Below are 23372 nucleotides of genomic sequence, written 5' to 3' on the forward strand. Positions count from 1 at the left end.
GATCACCCCGTAAGTTCATATGGCCACTCCCGGAAATCAACTATTCATCAAAAAACTGTAAAAAATAACAGAAAACAAAGAAATCCTCAAGCTACCAGCACAACACCAACCGAGGAAGGAGGATCCTTGTCACGTACAATGCATCGGTAAATTGCGAGTCTCTTATTGGGAGGTCTTGGGTTCAAATCTACTTGAAATTAACACATAATAATAATTAATCTTGAGATGTTCTTTGAATTGTTAGTGCAATTGATTTTTTATTTTCCGATTGACATGTTTGAACCATTGCTCGATTGATCTTCTTTTCTTTTTCATTACCTTCTCAAACCTTCATTATAAGTTCAATTGCCTTCATTATAAGTTCAATTTAGTTTAGAAAGCTTTGCTACTTTAGCCTTGCTCCTATTTCTCCTAGTTCTTCTGGAGGCAGGGCTCTAGCTCACCAAGAGCTTGTTAATTAACTTAAAGAGTGCTGCATTGACAATGCCTAGGTACTGTCACTAAAATCAATCATTGTGATCCTCTAGAACAGTTGACTGCCTCCAAGTTCTTTTCCTTGACTCATGTCCGGCCAGGTTAAGAATTTATACAATTAAAGTAGATGGATTTTGGAAGCGTATTGCTAAAGTTTCAGGGAATCTACCGCGCACCATTTACTAATCCTACTTGCAGTATACCGGTGGAGTTGCAGAAGATATTCTGTGCGACACATATTAATACTACTTCTACTTCAATACTCCGGACAACGAGGGCAATCCGTTTGTCTTGTCAATAGGTAATAATCTATAACTACATCTCTGTCTTACATTGCAATCACGAAATTGTGTATTAAGTTTCACTTCTGTTTTAATAACCCTTCTAGTTTGTAATTGCAATGGTTAGTTTTACGCTTGTAAGTGCTGAGAACAGTTAAAAACATTAGCTTTTTGAGTGTTTTTTTGGGGTTCAGAATGAATCTGCAAAGCAAATACATTGATGTAAGAATATAAATATGGGGTTTAAGCTCGTGTAAGGTTTAGAAGGATCATCATAAACCTTAGTTAAATCTTATCATGTAGCTTCCTTTTACCTTGAAGTGTAGTTGCTCTGTAGCAACAAAACCAAAAGAAAACACACCAGACAGAGAAAAAAAGAGTTTAACTAACATTGTCCTTTGAAGTCTTGTTGGCCATTTCGGTCCATGAAATTGTGTATTTAGCACTGCATTGTAGAAATAATGGACGAATTCCATCAAGAGAGAGTCGAAAATTAAGAGTTCGGCTCTTTGCAGTGGGAGGGATGAGCTGTGGACTCTTACTAGCATTTTGAATGCTAAATTGTCCTCTTTAGGTTATAGAACAGGACTTTTACGTCAGGATGCTGTGTCGTTGGGTAAGCTCTAACACTAGTGCATTTGAAAGTTTAGATTATGAGGACTGCATCACAAATGCTGGATCAGCGTTACACTTAGAAGCATTGCCTTTATAATGTTTGTGTACTCCTAAGTTTTACTTGTATGAAACTGAATGAGCTGAAATAAGAGAAGCCGAATCTTACTTTTCCTTCTGTTCTTGAGGCATTTTTGCCCCTTGTGATCCATTTTATAATTTCATCAAGAGAGAGTCAGAAACTAAGAGTTACGTTGTTTGCAGTGGGAAGGATGAACTTTGGACTCTTAATAGCATTTTGAACTGCTAAATTGTCATCTATTTAGGGTATAGAACAGGAATTTTGTGTGAGGATATTGTGTCGCTTGGTAAATTGTAACACTACTGCATTTGCAAACTTAGACTATGAGGACTACACCATCATTACTGGATTAGTGTTACTTATAAGCATTCCCTTTATCGTGTGCGCGTACTTTAAAGGTTTACTTGTGTGAAACTTTAGGAGCTCATATACAAGAAGCTAAATCATAATTTTGTGTCTGTTCTGGAAACATTGTATTTTCATGTGACTGTATTACAATTGGTCTGCTTGGTACTGACGTTTATGGGAGAAGTAGTAGATGCATTACGGCAGATGTAGTCATTTACAAGTCAAAATGATAAACATTTCTTTCTATGGCATGTTTTTGAGCTTGATTTGGTGTTTCTCTTCCAGGCTTGTAACTAGTTATTTGTCTAATTTTGGATTTTAAAGTCGCATGGTAGATATTCACTAATGAGAATGTGCTTAGAATTTGAAGATAACATATCTGAATCTGGCTAGAGAGCAAAACAAAATTATAATGTTTTCTAGTATATTCCAGGATGGAGGTGACATGGGATAGGGGGATGTGTTTCTGGTATGGCTGGAGCCTGGGACGGAGTTACTATTTTAGGGGATGTTAATCAAAAGAAATTCAGAATATTTAACAATTTAGTAAACTTCAATTATTCACTTATTATGCATTCATCAGATAATTATACATTATAGAATCGTAGTGTAGAAATTTAGAGCTGAATCGAGAGTTCATATGAAATTCGACAGTGCAGCTTCTGCTGGCATCTTTGGCTTGCTTCTCCTATCTTTCCTAATATCAGGAGCAAATTTATACTATATCATACCATTGCTACTTGTGGGATCTGCCAACTTATGATGATCAAAGAGAAGAATTTTAATTCTAGCATGCACATTAGAATTACTATTCTCGTGCATTGGTCAATAGACCAGGGTCTCCTTAGGTGATGGTAAATATTATAATCCTCATTATTTCATTTAAGTTTGTTTGTTGGAATGCAACCAATGCAGATAGAGATAGTTGACGGGAATTTAATCCATGGGATTTCAATTGGATGCAAAAAATATTCCAATCGCATGATTTTCCTGCTGTAAACACAGGCTACAATGTTGCATTGCAACAATATATTTGTTGAAAGTTATAATGAATCTCATTTTCCATGCTTGCCTAAAACATATGCAAACTGCCTAAAACAAAGAGATTTGATTGGCAACTCTATGCCATATAGGATCATGTTGCAGATATCTTGACTAAGTTCCTTTATAGATATTGATCTTTATATTCGTTGATAGTATTAGTCATGTAAATAATGTTAGCAGTGACCACAGATTTTTTTCTTCTTCCAGTTATGTGTGTTTTCTGCTGCAGTGTTTTAGTGACTTACCATTTCTTGCCCCTTTTTGTCTATCTCTGAAACATTTTATGTTATTTTTGTGTGTGTAGAGGACAGCCCCAGGGATGTTTCTTAGCCGCCCTTGCACCCCAGACATGCTGATGCAGAGCTACACCTTTGGAAACTTCTTGTGGGATTGAGCACTCAAGAAGTTTCAACAATGGGCTCTTACACATCAATTAAGGAAAACTTATAAGCTGGAACAACATCAAAATTATTCAAAGATTCACTAATAACTTTCACATATGAATAGATATGAAAAATTCCTTTTATGAGAGTGAATATGAATGAGTTATAAATAATTTCTCCAAGTTACAACCAAATTTAATGAGTAGAATGGAACTTATAACACTTTTTCTAAAACTGCTAATTCAAAACTAGGTTCAGACCTGCCTTCACTAAAATGACCATAACTTCTGCAAATCATGATAAAATTTGAGCAAACCAAAACTAGAGGAAAGACAATTCAGAGATCTTTCCAAAAACATAAATTGCAGGTCTTTATCATTTCACATGTGCTCATACCAACAAAACCAACAGTTAGATGTTTGGAAAATATGCAGAAAATTAACATAAAAACTTGTAAAACAAAACCTCTTTTTATTTCTATTCTCCTCAAAACTTGTCCAACCAATTCTTATTTCTATTTCCCTTGGATTGTCTTTCCTCTTTCTTGTCTTCCAATTCTTTTGTACCTTGATGTACACTCTTTCACTCAAGTCTTCAAGTGTCATGCTTGATTCATCATAGGCATCATGATCTATCATATATGAGATCTGAATGCCTGCACAAAGATTATAAGAAAAAATATACCATCAATATTAAGATGGATGTTGCTTAAATCCTCCTTTTGGATGAGAATGTCCTCATGAATACGTTATGTATTTCACACTTCCTATTACAATAATAGATAAGTCGTCTATTATTAGTTAATGGTTATCTATTGTAAATATCTAATAAGCTTTAGTTTGCTTTCGTTTTTCGCTTTCTCTAGAATAGAGTGTTTCTATTCTTTACGATCGTTTCCTAAGGAAACATCGTCTCATTCTTTTGTATAAATTGACCTTTTAGTCTCTGTTAATATCAAGCAAGTATTTTACCAATTACTTCTGTAATATGGTATCAGAGCATATTTTTTAATTTTTTCGAAAATTATAATTTCTTTTCCGAAATTATCAGAGCCAATTTTCGAAATTATTCTACGATCCTTGCTTTCTAATCTCAAAAACCTTGAGATTTTTGACTAGAGTTTTTTGGCTGAGGTTTTTGAAAATCACGGATTTTTTCTTGGAAAAATCGCGGCTTTGTTTTTGTGATTCACGGTCCAATTGTGGTCGATTTGACTGCAATTCACGATTTTTCCTTGGCTGCTGGATTCGTAACTGGTATCATCTTGTTTCTTGGTCGGATTCGTTTGCAAAATCGCGGGAAAAAAAACATTTCGTTTCTTGGCTGCTGTTTTCAGACGGCTCTACAAAACGCTGTTGGTTAAGACTCAGCAATCTTTGCCATTTGTGGAGTTATAACACCAATCTTTAGTGTGGCCTCTGCCTCTAGTAGAGCTTTGAAACAAAAAACGACCATTTCTTTCCAAGAAATTGCCATTTTTGCAGATTCAACCTTCATGGCCGCCGACTGAACTTTTGCTCGAAACCCTAATTTTTGGGGTCGCAAAAATATTTTGATTTCAGATTCTTGGTGGGTTTTCTGAGAGCTCTCTTCTGGGTCACTCTCCAATTCTTTTGGGTCTTTTGTATTTTTGCTTCGAAGAACGTGCCTTCACACATTTTCACAAATTTTCATTGAAAAACGTGACATGGCATCTCTGACAAATATTCTGCTCGAGCATAACTCCAAATTCAATGGTGGCAATCATGGTTGCAATTGCTTCTATAATACTTTCCTCCATCAATAAGAAATAAAGTAACATACTGGTTATAATCAGAAACCTCTTCTTCTCCTTGGTTATCAATAAGTCCCAAACCTTCAATATCAAGGGATTCATGTGTTCCCTCTTCAATCAACAAACAATCTTTACTTATTTCTTTCTCTACAACAACCTTACTACATATAGATTTATCAACAACTATCTCATCCATATTTTGATCAGAATGATATCAAAATCAATTTGTTCCTTTTGCCCTTCCAATGGAAAAATAAACTCTTCTCTTCTTTGGTAACCATTATCTCTATTCCATCTTCACATACCTTTGTACTCTCAATGAATGGCTGCTTCAAAGCACCATTTTCCTTATCCATGTTTTTCTTCAATTGCTTTTTTAGTTTCGTTGTCCTTTCTTCATATTCTTCAATTAGGATTCTCATTTTCTCTTCTATCTCTTGTTTCATTCTATCTAATTCTTGTTTCCTTTCTTCCTTTTTTCTTTTCTTCCTCTCTTCTTCCTTTCTCTTTTTCTTATGATCTTGCATAAGTTTACTCAACATCTTTACAAACTATATTTCACTCTTTGTAAAGCCATTATTCTCTCTTCTCCCAGACCTTTTGCTGCTCTAATACCAAAAATGATGCAGAGCTACACCGTTGGAAACTTCTTGTGGGATTGAGCACTCAAGAAGTTTCAACAATGGGCTCTTACACATCAATTAAGGAAAACTTATAAGCTGGAATAACATCAAAATTATTCAAAGATTCACTTATAACTTTATACAAATGAGTAGATACGAGAAATCCTTTTATGAGAGTGAATATGGATGAGTTATAAATATCTTCTCCAAGTTACAACCAAATCTAATGAGGAGAATGAAACTTATAACACTTTTTCGAAAACTGCTAATTAAAAAATAGGTTTAGACCCGCCTTCACTAAAATGACCGTAATTTCTGCAAATCACGATAAAATTTGAGCAGACCAAAACTAGAGGAAAGACAACTCAGAGATCTTTGCCAAAATACAAATTGCAAGTTTTTATCATTTCACATGTGCTAATACCAACAAAATCAACAATCAGATGTTTGGAAAAATACTCAGAAAATTAACATAAAACTTGTAAAATAAAACCTCTTTTCATTTCTATTCTCCTCATAACTTCTCCAACCATTCAAATCTTAATATCCCATATAAATCATGTCCAATTCATCATATTAAAGATTTCACAACTTCTATAACCTATAATCTACTCCCTATGACTCTTCACCTTCCTCTTTACATCAACTTTTCATATTGTCAACTTTTTGTAACAATATTTTATTACATGATTGGCACTTTTGCATTTTTTATACAAATGACATATGAACTTTATAAAACCCTTACTAACATGTCAAAATAGACTACCTATGAAATTTAAAAATATTACTACCCTTTCGAAGATTTATTTTCGTAATTTTGATCATACTATGCACTTTGACAATTATTGCAAATGGCTTTATTTAGCCTTACACATTGACTCAAAATGGATTCAAAACACATTTTAAAGATCATGATAAGTAATTAAATGTATTATATCCTCATGGAGCCTCTTATTGCGCCTTTTTATATAGGTTCTACTGCACCATATGCCCAGGACAGGATCAGCTGGATTTTCCCAAAGGATGCATCCCTGTAGAACACTGGTTTTCTATGCTTGAAAAACATTTTAGTGAAATTATGCTCCAATTCATAGAAGTTTGATGCAAGAGAATTTTTTCGCCATCAACTTCAACACATATAACACAAAACAAGCACAGAGATTCTGTGCTTCAATTTAGCAATAGATTGCAACAAAGAAATATAAAATCAAATTTGCAAGCACACAATTCATGAATTGGGCCTTCTACTGGCCTCTTTGTACACATAACCTTTATATTCTATTGATCCGCCATCCCTCTTCTGGTTCTGACCTCTTCCATCAAGTCTTATCGGCTCATCACTGCCCAATGCCTCTCATCTCTGCACACCCACAAACACTCTTTTTCTTCTCCTTAATACTCTCCTATATCTTGGTACTGCTTTCTTGTCTTCTCAACACAGTCCCACCGAGCTCTTGGATCACTCACTACACATACTTCCCTCTCTTAGGTTACTTTCCCCCCACACCTATCTTCATGCAGGGTCCTTTTCGTTCTTGTGTGCAGGTGTTAATCTTTAACCAGTGTTCCCATCCTTCATTTTTCTCTACACAGTGCCCCTATTCCACAGTTGTTTATGCAACTTCTTTATTCCCCAGATTCCAAGCTTTCAACTTCTTTCTTGCACTTGTCTTAACAACTCCCTCTTCGTGCATTTTCTTGATTTTGTTTTGTGCTGGATCCTTGGAAGGTAACACTGCTTGTCACTAATTTCTCCATGTTCACTGTCTTGGATGTTATTTGTCAGGGCAAGGCTTGAAATTTGTAAAGCCTGCGTTACAAATTCAGGGTTTTTTCGGAATATCCTGCAATCTTTGCATTTTAAGGGACCACATTTTGTTGAGGCAATCTATCCAACAACTCGTTGACCCTGTTTATACTTCCACATTTGCATTCATGTCAACAGTGGCAATTGCATTTGCAACAGCTGACATAATTTCCTCTCCATGATGCTTTGATGGATATCGATAATCTGTTTCAAAGCTCCCATTTGGCATGGGCTAGAAGGATGTTGGTAGAAGTTGTTAAAGTTGATTTTAAGTTTACACCTGCCAATTTATTTGCTTGAAAGCTTCCAAAGCCTCTCAACAAATCCATTTATTCATATCCTGCATTAATTGCAACCAACCATTATTGGAAGGTTGTTTGACAACAGGCCTGCATGTCCTGTCTATGCGTACACACTTTGTAGAAATGTTGGCACAGGGCAGTGACAACTAAATTTGACAAAATTTCATATTCTTTATACTTTGGTGGATGTTCATACTGATTTCCAAAGCTCTCACCTTCAGACAGGTCAGGAGTATTAAAACTTGAACCAGAATGCATAAATAAGCAAAGAACTGAAATTCAAAGCACAACAGAATAGTGAAAACAAAAAACTTATCCTGGGAAAACCCTCCACTTGAGGGTGAAAAACCCAGCCCACAAAATATATATCCTTTATTGAATTCTCAAAACAAACACAATGATCTCTCACTTATGATTGAAGACACTGGACATTCAATCAATAAACCTTATTCATCTTATACACAGATTGATCTCTTTTTCTATGAAGACTGAATAAACAAAAGATAAAAGTATCTCAGAGATACTTTACCGACTAAAAACGTCTTACAAAATATATTGATCATATGCAGATCAAATTCACAAATAGTCATATAATTCTTACAAAATACATAAATTATCAACTGAACTATCTACACAGCTATGCCCGATAATAAATTTTTCCAGATATGGGAAAAATCAGAATATAATGATTGTTGAGGTCTGCGATAATTCTCAAAAAATGATCAACACCCAAATTTTTGTCAATGCAGCACTCTATCCAACTGATGAGTATGACAAGTCTGGCACTGTCGTTACACAAGATAAGTTGTTGACAGTGAAGATGCCAGACGTTACATGGCACATCATAATCACCGTCCACATGAGACATTGAGATTTAATACAATCCACTGCAAGAGCCATATTGACGGTAGCAAAGAAAACTTAAGAAACTGTAACATATGATGCTTAAAAGGAACACATGATAAAATGTCAACAATAGTCTGAAGACGGTTGCTAAAAGACGATGAACATATACAACCCATAAAAGCTAGGCACATGGTTACATAAGGCTGAGTAGTGGCAGTTCAAGAAAGATGTCAGTGTAATTTCAGTAGAATATGTAAATACAAAAGAGTCTGCTGGAAATGAGAACCAGCTCCCAATGATGCAAAGCAGTGATTGATAAAACATATACACAAGTGCCCAAACCATGAGATGGAAGACATAAACCAGCATAACAAGAACTGTTAACTGTTATTGGTCAATACAGGTATGAAGAAACTCTCTCGCAGCTACCAAATCTTTAACAAGGACACATACAAAGGTTGGAGGATTCGGCTTTATGCCTGCCAAATGCATAACATCACAGCTAGAAAACATCCCACTGTTGCTCTATACATGGCATCAACTTGTCATGTTGCATGGGCTGCTTATAATGTTGTATGACAAAGTTTATTCAGAATTCTTGTGCAACTACCAATTGCTGATGAGTTGTTCTTCCAAGACTTCCTCATCGGCCGATTGCACTTGCTTAAGGTTTGCAAGGCACTTTCATTATGAGAAAATCTGATAGTATCTGTATTTTATAACTTTTCCTTCACCTGATTTATTTCTAGAACCAGAGAGAACGAATTCTGCAAAACTAATCATAGAGATACCAAAGACAATAAAGTTAGGAAATAAACCAAAACAAACATGTTACATCCCGATTTTTGACCTAATTTGAAGTATAGCCATTGAGGTTCACATGAAGTCAGTTGGCAGTTTAATTTGTTATAATTTTGCAAAATGGTAAGATGGTTAGTTGCTATAATTTCAAGTAAAGATAACAAGCTAGTTGATCATTTATCACGAATTCATGGAATTGATAATATGTTTAACCGTTATGATTATTTATGATTAAATAATTTATTATGATAATATAATTTAACTGTGGAGAATTTCCTTATAGGAAACACGTTGAAGGGGTGGAAGCATTGTCAGAAAAGAATTAGGCATAGGAGCATCACTATCCTTGGGTAGATGGGTTGAGGACCTAGCGACTTGAAACAGGATACATCTGTGGGACCCGCATGAGCTATTTAAATAAATAATTTGAGAAACATAAACAATTGAGATTAAAACATAAAATGTACCTCAAGGATTTAAATTTATCTCTTTCATCATATTATTATAATAAATATTTATATTACGTGCATATAAATATAAAAATGAAATGACACCATTACATTATAATAACTTAATATAATGATGTCACCCCATTGATATACTTACATGAACGTATGCAAGTTTATATTATAATAATAATATTCAAAATATATTAACATTCGAATTATTATAATATTCAAAATTAACACTTGGCATGATTAATCGATTTAATACTTGGGAATTCGAATGGCTTATAACCTTTGAAAACGAGAACCAAGAAGTCACAACCATTCTTCTTATTTAGTTGTGAGAGGAGTCGGACTTATTATTAAATTCCATACGTTTTACACATTTCCAAATTCCTTCTGCTTTTTTATTTCCAACTTCTTTAACACCCGACTTCATCTCTGTATTCAGTAAATTTTACTCCTGCCGATACCCTGCATTTGTTGATGAATAACTTTGATCAATCAGAACGATATCTTCCCTTTGGTGTGCAAGTAATCCGGCTAAGAATCAGAGATTGTATGCTCTAAAGGTGACGTCTCAAGCAACTGGAGGAAACCAATTAGATTTCAAGATCTTCACAGCATTATTGAATTCTTATCAGGTCCTAAGTTATCATTTCAATATGTTTAATTTCTAAATCAGCCGGCTTTTACATTGCTGGAAATATGAACAATAAAATATATGTATTCGAATTTCTTTCCTTTCTGGAGTATAAGTCCGACTACAACCAGACATGAAATGCTAGGACTGTGAATGAAACATTACATGCATTCGAATATCATAAATCTTCCTTCTTTAAGTAACAGTTCAAATGCAGCCGAACATACTTAGTTTTAATACAAATACCTTGCTGATGGCCTCTTGCATTTCATAGAGTCATTGAGATCTTTTTAGTTTTATCTCTGTAAAATCGTAACATTATTATGAGATCGAATAGTAGCTGTAATGAGTATTTGAACCAACATCAATAAACATGCTGTTATAATTTCCAAAACAAAGATTAGAATACTCATAGATTCTAAACACCGAGGATTCACCGACTGTATAGCCATGAAATGGTGAAGAGGTGTAGATAGAAGAAAGAATGTTCATAATCTTTCCGGCACTTGAGATTCATCGGCTGATAGCCATGAAATGGTGAAGAGGTGGAGTGATTCAGCAAGAACGCAAAAGAGAAATCAGAAATGATTAAATTACATTAATTAAACAATAAATTCTGAAATCTATATGAATATCCTTTTCATATCACAAATTGTTATAAACTAGAACATATATGTTATTCATGAATTTGTTGGGAATTAGCAGACAAAGCTGAATGCTCTGAGATCCGAACACCTAGGATTCACCGGCTGTATAGCCATGAAAAAGGGTGAAGAGGTGAGATGGAGTTTGCAATGTTTTAGAAAATAAAAGTTAGATATGATACATTAAATCTAGAATAATATTATTTAATAGCTCATGCATGAATCTTGTTAATTGTATCCTCTGGCTGTCAAGTCGAATGGTGTGTCTAAATACTTGGATGCTCAGTAGATGACAGATGTTCCAAGTCCAATTCCGGGTAGGGAGGGCCTTTCTCGCTAGAGATTGTGTGGGGAATAGGTTAAGGTCCGAGGTTGGGTGGTTAAGCCTTTGACAATGTTTCACCTCTCCCCAAGATGTCGGACGTGCGTCAGATAGAGATAAGCTATGCATTCAATTGTTTATTGGAAACAGGTATTTTTACTTTAATGATGTATATGCAAGACCAAGGTAAGGTTAATTGAGTTATTTTACATTTGGTTGAGAGAGATAGTTTTATTTGGTGGATTGTTATCTTTCATTTATATGAATAATAAATATGAGCATTGCTTCTAATTTTGAGCTATTGCCATAGTTAAGCAATTGGAAGGAAATGAATTATACAGTGGTATCTGAAGCCCTAACTGATTCAGTGGTATCTGAAGCCCTAAGTGATACAGTGGTTTGTGATGCCCTAATTTTATGTAGTGGTATTTAATAGTAATCATCATTTGATTTTGATATAGCAGTATTGAATGATAGTCGTTATATAATTTTGTTATAGTGGTATTTGTGGACTAATCTGGGTGATTTCAGAAGCATTCTTACAATGATTTATCGGTTCAAATTTTGCGGCATGTGGATTTTAATTACCATAGTAAATTCATTGATGGTGTTTTAAGTTCTTCGTTAAGAAAATTTTGTCTAACTGATTTTATCGGTAAATCTCATTCACATGAACATGACTGATATAACTGTCTTCCTATGAAATTCAAATAATAACTGTTTCTCTTTGACTATGTTAGTTGTTAATTAAGACTTGGGAAAAGTGGTTGTTACAAAATAGGGAAAGTTTTTTTTTTTTGGTTCATGCCAATCATCAATTCACGCAGGTTAGTCCCGCATTAGAGTTTTGTTTTCATTTAAAAAAAATTTGCTGCTTAAATTCAATACTTGTTAGACAATGTATCTTTTCCCTAAAAAGTTGGAGCATGAGAATCCTTTTCTGGACATTCTTTCTCACTAGAAACCTGATGGTTCTATTATGCATTAGTTGTACAACAAATCCATGCACATTAGCCTTTACCTACATGTGTGCTTTCATTATCATCTGGTTCAGAAAGCAAGCATTCAAAAAATTGTTGCCACACAAACTTTTTGAGTCTATGATGGTGATCAGATCAAATGAGAAACATCTCTCATTACTAAGGTTTGTAGAATGCATAGGTAGTCCATCAAGCCCATTACAAGAGTGTTCATGCGAGTTGGTTGAGACATGCAATAATAATCAAATAAAATTTCAAAGTTATTGAAGAATGAAGGTATCTTAACTTCCTTTAAATTCTTAGGAAAGCTAAGTTTCTGTTATATATCCTAAAGTTAAGTACCAATGACAATTTCTTCAAGATATTGGAGTCTCAAAAAGTGTTTTTCTGTGACACTTGTAAATATTTGTAACTGGTTGTACTATCAACGCTATTGGCAGGTCATCTCAAATGGAACATTTGTCCACAATAGACATTATATCCATTTCAAGGTCACCAAAATCGTTGCCCTTATTATAGGAGGAAATTAAGAGAAATGATGGGAATTAAGAGAGGAGGGATGCATTCTGAGCTATTCTTGGCAATCAATCATAAATACTTTTAAAATTAAAACTAATAATGGCATTCACATTGATTAAAGTTTTTTTCAATTTGTTTTTTGACTCCTTACAACTGTACCCTGCCCACCCTCAACTCAATATCACTTGTCTTCGCCTTCGTCTTTCTTCCTTCTCACATCCTATTTCATTTTCTTGGACCACAAGTTAAATATTTTGTTTCCTTTTTCTTTGGCTCGATTTCAAACACCACTCTTCCTACCCCTTTTACATCTTAAATGTGTTAACCTTTGTTTATCACTTCCTTTCTCATTTTTAGCTTTAGGTGTTTCTATGGTACATAATGCTTTCCTCACCTCATGACCAACCTTTCTCCATATCACACCCCTTTCCATCGTCATTCCCTTCCATACTAAACTTCTTTAAACTTAATTGTATTCCTTCCCCTCTTATAATAGCCTTATCATGATTATGTCACATAGCTCTTCATGTCTTTAGCATAGATCTGTTTTTATCATTATATTGAGCTATTCATTTGTGTTACTTCGATTCTGTTTTTACAATAAATTTTTTCTCACAACTATTTACATTAGTTTTATTATCTTTATTACATCACATTCTTCTTTAATTGATACTCACAAATTTGATAGGTGTGTGCAATAGGAAGATAGACCTCAGAGAAGGAAAATTGGGTGTTCAATAATATGTCCAATTGTAGGTGTGTACCTGGGGTCTAAGCACACACTTGATCAAAGGGAAAAATTTGGTTTATAAAAAAGTAGAGCAAAGTTTATTTACACACACACACACTTAGGTAGAAGCTTGCACCACACAATCAAAATTACGTTATGAGGTCACAAACCCTATTTAAAGGTGCATGTGGCTTGAGGAAAATACACCTTATGAATGCATTTCGACTAATGAATAGGTGTGTGCTTGAAAATTAGCGTACACAACATAAAGGGAAAAATGATTGGTTTGCAAAAATCCGTTGTTAGGTATGTGTGTGCTCTAAGGCAACATGTGCTTTTGTATAGAGTAATTTTTGTCATGAATTACCAAACATGTGTCTAATATGTGGGAGTCACCACATAAAAGAGGCAAATTCACTTTGAAAATTTAATGCACAATTTATAGTGCATGCCTACGAGCAAGGATGGACCTCATAAAGGAAGGATTCAATGATAAAAGAAAACTAGTTATTAGGTACGAGCTTAAGTGTAAATTCCAAAATTGGATCTAATTAAAAAAAAATAAAAATTATTAACAAATAATAATACAATATAATCACAAGTTAATTAAGTTAATGAAAGGTCAACAAATACATAAAGAAGAATTGTGACTCCCTTAACATAAGATATAAAAGGGAGGAGAGTTCATTTGAAAGGGGATATGGAGGGCAGAAGGAGAGGGGAGCATAGGAATTCAAGAAGGATTAATGGAAGAAGAAAGGAACATGAAGCAAATAAGGAAGTGACTCTTTCAAAGGGCGTCAATGATTTAGGATTGTGACTCTTCCTAAGGGTTGTGACATTTCGAAAGGCTTATAATTATGAAAGGCTGTGACTCTTTCAAAGAGGGACAATTATGAAGAGTTGAGACTCTTGCCAAAAGATAGACATGATGAAGAGGTGTGGCCTCTCCCTCATGTTGGAAAATATTAAGGGGAAGAAGGATTAAATGGAATGGAGGGAAGGGAGCAGAGGAGATCTAGAGAAGATTCAGAACAAAAGTATAAGGAGGAATCTAAAATAAGAATTGAGAAGGAAAAAAGAAAATAAGCTATAAAGATCTAGAAGAAGATACATAGATCTTATTATGATAATAGATAGTTTCTTTTTTTTTGATTGGTAATATTTGTTTGTATTGATATTGATAAAGAGAGTACATTATATTAGTATGGCAACAAGCCTTACATTTTAAGCTACCCTTACCCTTACATATACCATTAGGTAAATATAACACAAAACAGAGTATTAACACTCTGAAAATACAAACACCCACCTATTCATTATCCAAACTTGAACACAAAAATAAGTGCCACCACCTCCATTGTCAGTGATTCCTTGAACTAGTTTGCCGCTTCCTCGTGAGTAAATGTTGGGGTTGTGTGATCATCCTCCATTGATAGTCCCTACGCCAACCTACAGTGCTTTCCCCTACCTTTTCCCTCCTCTCACAGCAAAGAAGCATCTACCCACATTTCCTTTGTAGTTGATGCCCCCTCATTTAGCTGAGATTTCTTCATAATCTGATGTCGGAGTTTTTGTCCAGGGGCCAAAGTGCTCTTCCTTGGCATAGCCTTCATAAAACCGCGCCCCTCCTCCTTCGGCACCCAAATGTTCTTAGCCATGTAATCCATGATCAATTTCCATCCCTCAACAAATTTAGGGATATGCACGCCCTATGGATTTGAAGACGACCACATCACCAACGGTTGGATAGAGGAATCCCCTCCGCAAATCAATCGCCAGGGTTCGGTGCCCATTTCAATTCCCACCCTCAGATCAACTCGTTCAATAATTTTGTCCAGTCCCAGAAGCCATTGCCTGTTGATGCTTGCAACTACCACCCGTCGAACCTCATCTTTTGATCCCCCCACCAACAAAGCCAACGCCACAAATAGATAGGCCACGTTCAAATTGGACCTCCTCTTTCAAAAATCATCCAAATACCATGGCCCAAATAGTTACTGAACACCCTTCATAAAGCTCAGGTCCTCAATAACGAAAATGTGTTTCAGGTGCTGCAGAGAAATCCGACCTTCATAAGTTTGTATTTGCGAATTTGAACCAAGAGCAAAATTCGCCTCCTTTTTTGTCTTAGAGAAAAACAATGATCTTTCCCTAACTTCTGCTTGAATTGAACATCCTCGGAACTCTTTGGAAAACGTACCAAAGCCAACCAAACACTTCTTTGACACGCGTGAGGAATGCATTGGTATCATGGACAATTCTGCATACCCTGGGATGATTAATGTCCTCGCGAGTCTAAATCATATTGCTTCAGACTTCAAATTGAGGTACAATGAGTGGATTATTTACTCTAGTGGTCACCTAATTTCCTCTCTTTATCTACTCTCCAAGGTGACGGAAGTCCTCACAAATTACATATTGAGGACCCAATGTTGAATTGACACCTAAGTTGGCTAACCGATCTGCCACTTTATTCGCTTCCCTGTAGCAGTGTGAAACTTTAAAATCCTCGAAGTCTAGCAGCAACTCCTTGATTTGCCGTATACTTTGATCCAAATGCCATGCTTCCATCTTGCCTTTCTTGATGCCATTGATAATGATTTCCGAGTCACCTTTTAAATGTATACATTGACATCCAATTTTTTCTCCTAACCCCGAAGCTTCCTTGGCAGTTAAACATTCTGCAATATCATTAGTACCATCCGGCAATCTTTTGGCTGTTAACACAATTATATTGCCTTTATGATCTCTTGCCACACATCCACACCCTGATACACCTGGGTTGCCCCTTGCAGCCCCATCAAAATTAATTTTGATCCATTCCTCCTCTGGAGGTATCATAACACCTTCTCCCTTTTCGAGATTGGATTAGCCCCAATACACCCATGAACAGACGATAATAGATAGTTTCTATTATCTCTATTTAGTATCTAATGGTTATCTATTGTAATCTTCTGTAAATATTAGAATGTTTCTAATATTCAGTTTTCTGTTTCTAGAATAGAATGTTTCTATTCTTTAGTTAGTTGTAGATAACTGTTAGTTTTCTCTTAGCTAGAGTAGAATCTTTCCATTCTTTACGATTGTTTCTTAAGGAAACATTGTTCAGTCTCTTGTATAAATTGATATCTTGATCACTATTAATAACAAGCAAATATTTTCCAATTACTTTGTAATAGATTTTAAATGGGATATGTGTAGATTTGAAAAGCAGTAAGGCGGATTTGAGAAGTGAGAGGTAGGTGAAGATTCAATAAGAAGTGAAAGGGGCAGCAGTTGTTGTCAAATAGATGTGTCTTTTCATAACCAAAGAGTTTGACCCTTTCATAAGGGCATTGACAAATGAAATGGAGTGATTCCCTACAATCAAAGGAGATATAAAAGAGAAGAACTTCATTGAAGAAGGGCATCAAATCACAAGGGAAGTAAGCGGATTTGGCATTACCAATTAATAATACACAGAAGATCCGAACATAGATTGTGGTTTTTAATATGAATTCCTTATATGTGGTATGATAAGTACCATTTATATCTGCACAAGACTGGCTGATGATGCATTGTTGTTACATCTGCTTACAATAACATAATGAATGAATAAATGATTTTTAATGACGTCCATGAGGCCATAAGCCTAAGGGACCTACATAAAACTCATAGTCAGTGTGATGTGATTTCTCCAGCCTGTCTCTTTTGTTGTGAATCTACATAAGTAAAATGGCCTCCTTGAGGAGTCTCGGTCCTTCGAAAAGGTCTTTTATGTTGTTCACTTTTAACGTTTCTTTGTGTTGGCTGCGAATGTCTTCGTATGCTGTATAATCCTTCAGATAGTGCCACTCTGTTTCCACCACACCCTCATTGCAAAATCTACAAATTTTGTCCTCCCACTCTTCCTTAGGGACCTTCCATCTACCAATTTCACATCTCAAACGGTGGGAACCAGATCTCAATTGAGCGATTAGGATTTTTACCTTCCATCTACTAGTTTCACATCTCAAACGGTGGGAACCTAATGTCAATTGAGCGATTAGGACTTTGCCTTTCCTTTGATCTCGGCTCCTAAATATTCTTTGTCGTTATGTTCGCATGTGGGATTAAAGTCTATGACATAATACGCATTTATTCGACCTAACTGGTTTGCCCACATGACAGATTTGACTTTTCTTGCCATCCATTTTTTATTTCAGAATTGTTTTCCGAGCATTCTTGGTAGTTAATGTTCCACTTATTGAACCATTTATTTTTTTGTTTCTTCCATGTCTTCTTTCGACGAGCCAATTCTTCGTTAACCAACCTACTAGGCCAATGATGTGCATCCATTTTACTCACCTTTTTTAGATAGCTTAGCAATCTAACAATTGCCAAGGTCTCCACCGGGAACATGCCCGCCTCCGCTAAAATAATCTTGTATGGGATTGTGGATTTGATTTTGAGATTAGTTGTGATGAAGTGTTTCTGAATTCTTTCAATTTGTTGCCATTTATGGTTTGGTACATTGCTCCCCCATACTTCGCTGCCATATAAAATAACTGGTATCACCAGCAACCCAACGAGGGTTTTCCTAGTCTTCCAATCCCATAACTTTTCTGTCCTGCACCTATTTTGAAGAAGATAAGATGCCTTCTATCCCCCCTGTATCCTTTTTGATCTGCATGTTTCCCAATTGAGCCGGTAATGAAAATCTATCCCTAAATACTCGTATTCTTCTACAACTTCTAGCGCTTTGTCATTAAATATGAAAGTGCATTGTTGTTTTCTCTTTCTCAAGGAAAAGACCATGATCTTGGTCTTAGAAGTGTTGACCTCCATCCCTACTTTTGTGCAAAAGGTTTCTAAGTTCTTCAAATTTTCCCTCAGCCCCTGTGCTGTTTTAGCAATGAGAATGAGGTCATCAGCATACAAAAGCAATCTGATCACATATTCAGCCAGCTGAATTCCCTCTCCATTGGCTTTTTTAACCATTCCTCTAACTTGTCAATATAGAGGCCAAACAAGGTAGGCGATAACGGGCATCCCTGTTTGACCCCTATGTCGCTACCAAAGCATTCTGACATGCCCACTTTGGTTCTGATTTTCACTTGAGCCTGTTCATAAAGTTTATAAACAGCAGCTCTATACTCTGTTGGGACCTCTAATTCTTCCATCCTATTGCATAACTTATCCCTAGGGATTGTGTCCAAAGCTTTCTTAAAGTCAACAAAGCAGAAAAAAGTCTCTTCCCCCTGTTTATCCCACACTTTTTTGATGAGAAACCTTAGGGTAATGCAGTGATCAATGGTGGAAAGTTTTGGTCTGAAACCCGCCTGTCCCATAACTCTTTTCCCTTCTTTTTCTGTCCATTGGCTGATTATCCACTCTACCATACTCTAGTAGAGTTTTCTTAATAGGGGGTTCACCATGGTGGTGTGGTAGTTGGAAGGGTTGTTGACATTCTCGCTCTAATGGAGAGGAATAACTACATTGGTGGTCCACTCCATGGGAAAGTAGCCTTGTGTGACTATATTAAAAATGTTCTTGATGTGTGGAGTCAACAAATCTGCCCCCCACTTCAGAAATTCAGCCTGCAGCCCATCAATATCTTGAGCTTTTCCACTTGCTACTCTCTTTATCCCTAGAGTAATGTCTTCATCAGAAAATAGTTCATCAGAATTATTGGTTGTGGGGAGTGAAACTTCATCCTCCGGTCTCTCATAAAGAGTCTTTGCATACTCTAACCATTGAGAATCCGTAATTTTATGTTCAACTTATTTCCTAGCTTGTTGTAACTTACTCCAAAAATCTTTAGGATTGTGCTTTCCTAACATGATTAGCTCCTTCCTCCGATTAATCACATATTCTTCTTTTGTGGATTTGATCAGCTATTTGTATTCTCTTATGATTGTTTTGTTTTCCTTTCTCCCTTTAAATTTCCTTTTTGCGACCTTGCATTCTTCGTCATACCATGGGTTAACTGGAAAGGTGTTTGAGGTGCTCTTCTTTATCCTTGTTCTCTTGCAACCCTTTAGTGCTCCCTGAATTAGTGGGATTAGAAAACTGTTGCTGATGTGACTTTTCTTATTACTGTTTTCCTTGATATTCGTGATGTCATGATGCATTTGGATCTACTGTTCAAGAGCGATGCAAACTATCTTTTTATTTTCGTTGTTTATAAGAATCTTGCCCTCTTTGTGTCCTTTTGTGCTTTCATCTAGGACCTGATCACTTTTCAATCTTTTGATCTTCATATTGTATTTAATACAAAGAGGCATATGGTCTGAATTTAGCTCTATAGGACATTGTTTAATTCTGAAATCAACTACTTTGGTGACGATTGATTGTGAACATATTATATAGTCTACCACACTTTGTCCATAATACCTTTTACAAGTAAATTTGTTTGATTTAGGCCACGTCTTCATACCATTACACATAAATACGTTTTATAAGAAAAATTATCAATATCTGCTCATTATTGATTAGGATGCTGTTGATGACTGATTATCACATACACAGAATACATGCATAAGATTGAATTCTTTATATGTACTGATTGATTCTTAAGGTCAGCCATGGTAGAGGAAATGGGAAATTACAAGTAGGGAAACCGTGATGAGATCATTTTCTAGGTACACCACCTCACAATATAAGACCGGGGAGTCCCATGAGGCCAAAGAGGTACAAAGTGTGCTCCGCCTTTGGGCTTAGAAAGGATGGACTACTAGGGCACCCTATTGTAAATGCTTCTCATACTCTCCATTATGGTAGTGAATGCATTAAGAATGTTCAATCATGGGAATCATGATAGAAGTGGCAAGTTTGATGGGAATAGGTATAGGACACCTCACTAGGTATTCCACCTCACATGGATGGCACGGGCTACATGAGGCCAAGAGGGAAGGATCTGCTCTAGGGTCTACAACAGAGGATCTCTAGGGTTAGTCACCCTAACTTTTCTATTGCGGAGCCCTCTTAAACTGATGGGGGCAATTTTGTGATTAGATCTATAATTTTAGTATATGCTTATTTCTAATTAAAGAAATGTATTTTATGAATTATGATTATAAATGATCTTTAACTTGTTTTCTAGGTCTCAATCAAAGTAAAAGATATCTCTTATCCTACTTTGTTTTAATTAGAATTGTGACCTAGGGCAAATTTGATTTTTTAAAACTTGGAGACATTACAAACCTTATAAAGGAAATGTTAAATGTTCAATGCAAAGATTAAAAACCATAGGTGGATGTGAGACGTTGTTGTTCCCACTTCACCAAGAGAACTTTCAAATTGAATTGTTAGGTGCACATCTAGGGTGCAAGTGCACACCTCAACAAAGGTTTTTTAGAGATCCACATTAAAGTTTGAAACCCTTATTGTCAGGTTTGTGCTTGGGTAGAGGGGCACACCTATTTAAAGTACAAATATTATAGTATAGTTTTTAAGTGCGCTAAATGATGTAAGTGTACAACTATATAAAGGAAATCAAAAGTGCAACTTAAAAGCTGTTTTTGTTATTATAGCATATTGGCGTTTGTCCAGAGCATAAGTGTATGTCAGTTAAATGAATTTAAAACATTGAAGTAGATTTTCAAGGTTTTTCAAGGGGTTAGCCATGATTAGTGAGATAATTGTAGAATCATCAAAGTCATCTATAGATCCCTATCCAGAATACTTTTTAGTTGTCACCTTCTTAAGAAAGAAGGGCATATTTTGGGATTTTCTTATTCTCAATTGAACTTATTAGAGCACGATTTATTTTAGCATTTGTTATTTATAACACAGAGTTAGCTATTTTTAGATCTATTGCCATTCTAAGATATGTGAGTGTATCAAGTCATGGCTTGTATTAAATTGAATTTACAACTTAATTAGAGGTTAAAATGGTTTAAGTTTTAGCATTAGAGGGTAGGATCTTTTGGTAAAAATTGTGTTTAATGCAATCAATTATTTTTAGAGTATATGTTGTATTTGGTTTTATTACATCTATTTATTTTTGTGCCTTAGCTTTGTAAATGTTATAAATAACTGTTTTTCCACCTAGATCACCAATGGTAATCATCAAGTTTGCATATCGCTGAATTGTTGTTCATCAAATATTGTGATTGTTAATTCAAAATTTAATGTATATTCACTTAATAAAATTCATTATGCCTATCTCAATTTTATGTGCCTTTTGAGATGTTTTGTTGAGTGCTGAGGTATATTAAATAACTTCTACCAATTTTGCAAGCTTTGTGTCAGAGGTCTTTGCAATGTTGATATTGTGGCTATTTAGTATGGTTTGATTTACTTTATCAAAGCCAATGTGTTTTTATGTATTACACTATTCAATCTTATGTGTACTAATAGTGTTCAGACTCTACATTTAGTTGAACAATATAAGCTCATAGTTATAGGAATTTTAGAGCAGTTTGAAGTGGGGTGAGATTTGGTGTGGAACTGACTCTGGAAAAATTGCATCTAGAAGTGGTTTTGCTTACGGCTGTCAATGCAATCAGACAGAGATGAACTCATTAATTGGAAACTCCAGAAATTGTTAGACACAATTTGGGAGTTCGAAAATTATGACTTCCAAAGTAACCCACATATATTTTGATATTTTACATTGATGTCTAAATAAACTTGTTGCATTCTTTTGAAGGTGAATAATGGTGAAAGGTTCTGACTTTCTAAGGACAGCACTTGCAAATAGGTATATCCTTTGAAGAGAAAAAGAAGTATGGAAGTTTGGAATTTTAGTATCATGCCAATCCAGTCTGGTGCCTGATAACAATGAAATCTGGGCAATACCTTTGAGTTGAACTGTTAACTTTTGTCATTAACGATTAACGCCAGCTTCACGATCAAGACTATACGGCCCCTTGCAATCTGAATGGATATTATGAGACCCAATCTGTATCTGAACTTCACTGCGAGCTGCATAACTGACTGAAACAAATCAAATTCCCTTCCAATCTGAGATCTGAAATGTAAGTGCTGTAATGCTGGTCAGAGGAATCTATGCGGGTGAAGAAACATAACTGCTAGTCAGAGGAATCTCTACGGGTGAAGAAACGTAACTGCTGACAGAAGTCTCTGTGGTTGGATACAGAAAAACAAATTGCATAACCATTTCTTTGCAGAGAATCTCTCGTCTACAATTTGAATGGTCTGCAGAATTAATCATGATTCAAATGACTACTTGCAGGAGTATTGCATCTGTTAAAAAGGGAGTTCGGTCTAGATGAGTGCATGTATGTGTATGTACAGGTATCACAAGAGACATTTTTTATGAACAGATATTTCCATCTGTAATCGCATGTAAGTTGAGGTGAATTAAATTAAAAAAACCATCTTCAATGATGAAGTTTTCTAGAGCTAAAACACTTATTCCTTCTGCTGACTCTCAACAGTAAGTTTGGTGAGCAGATGATAGGTGGTTTCCAAGGAGCAGGCCATTTTTGAATTATGATGATAAGAGTCTCAAAAGGGGGTGCATATGTTATTTAGTATCTCAGGGGATTGACAATATAGAATCCTTTTTTTACTGGGTGGTGATCTTACATAGAAGGCACACAAGCAATAACAAAGAAGCTGAGTTCAGCATGAACTATATGTGGATGAGAGGGTGTTGCTGGTTTTTAGTATCATTCTGAGACTGCACATTCTATGTCTGAGATGTCGGATGCAAATATATAGATATTTGAAAGAGCTCATTTGCTCCTGGTGACTAAACTCATGTTGTAAGTTGATTGC

At 35.5% G+C, this 23372-nt stretch overlaps 1 protein-coding gene across 5 annotated transcripts in view; it reads left to right on the top strand.

Annotated features, from left to right (window-relative positions):
- The first annotated feature begins 332 nt into the window (after window positions 1-332).
- The window catches only part of LOC149565284 (methionine aminopeptidase 1A-like), a 164990-nt gene continuing 141950 nt past the window's right edge, over window positions 333-23372 (top strand). For 2 of the 5 annotated variants that reach the window (XR_016362029.1, XM_089818821.1), the window contains exon 1: window positions 399-775. The gene's annotated coding sequence lies outside the window, so the exon portion shown is untranslated. Of the gene's footprint in view, window positions 776-7312; window positions 9246-23372 lie in introns of those variants that run through there. The other 3 variants (XM_089818823.1, XM_089818825.1, XM_089818824.1) reach the window with 2 other exon arrangements.

Source organism: Cupressus sempervirens, chromosome 3 (genome assembly GCF_028749045.1).
Source record: "Cupressus sempervirens isolate cs-2001-9-10 chromosome 3, ASM2874904v1, whole genome shotgun sequence".
Lineage (NCBI taxonomy): Eukaryota > Viridiplantae > Streptophyta > Pinopsida > Cupressales > Cupressaceae > Cupressus > Cupressus sempervirens.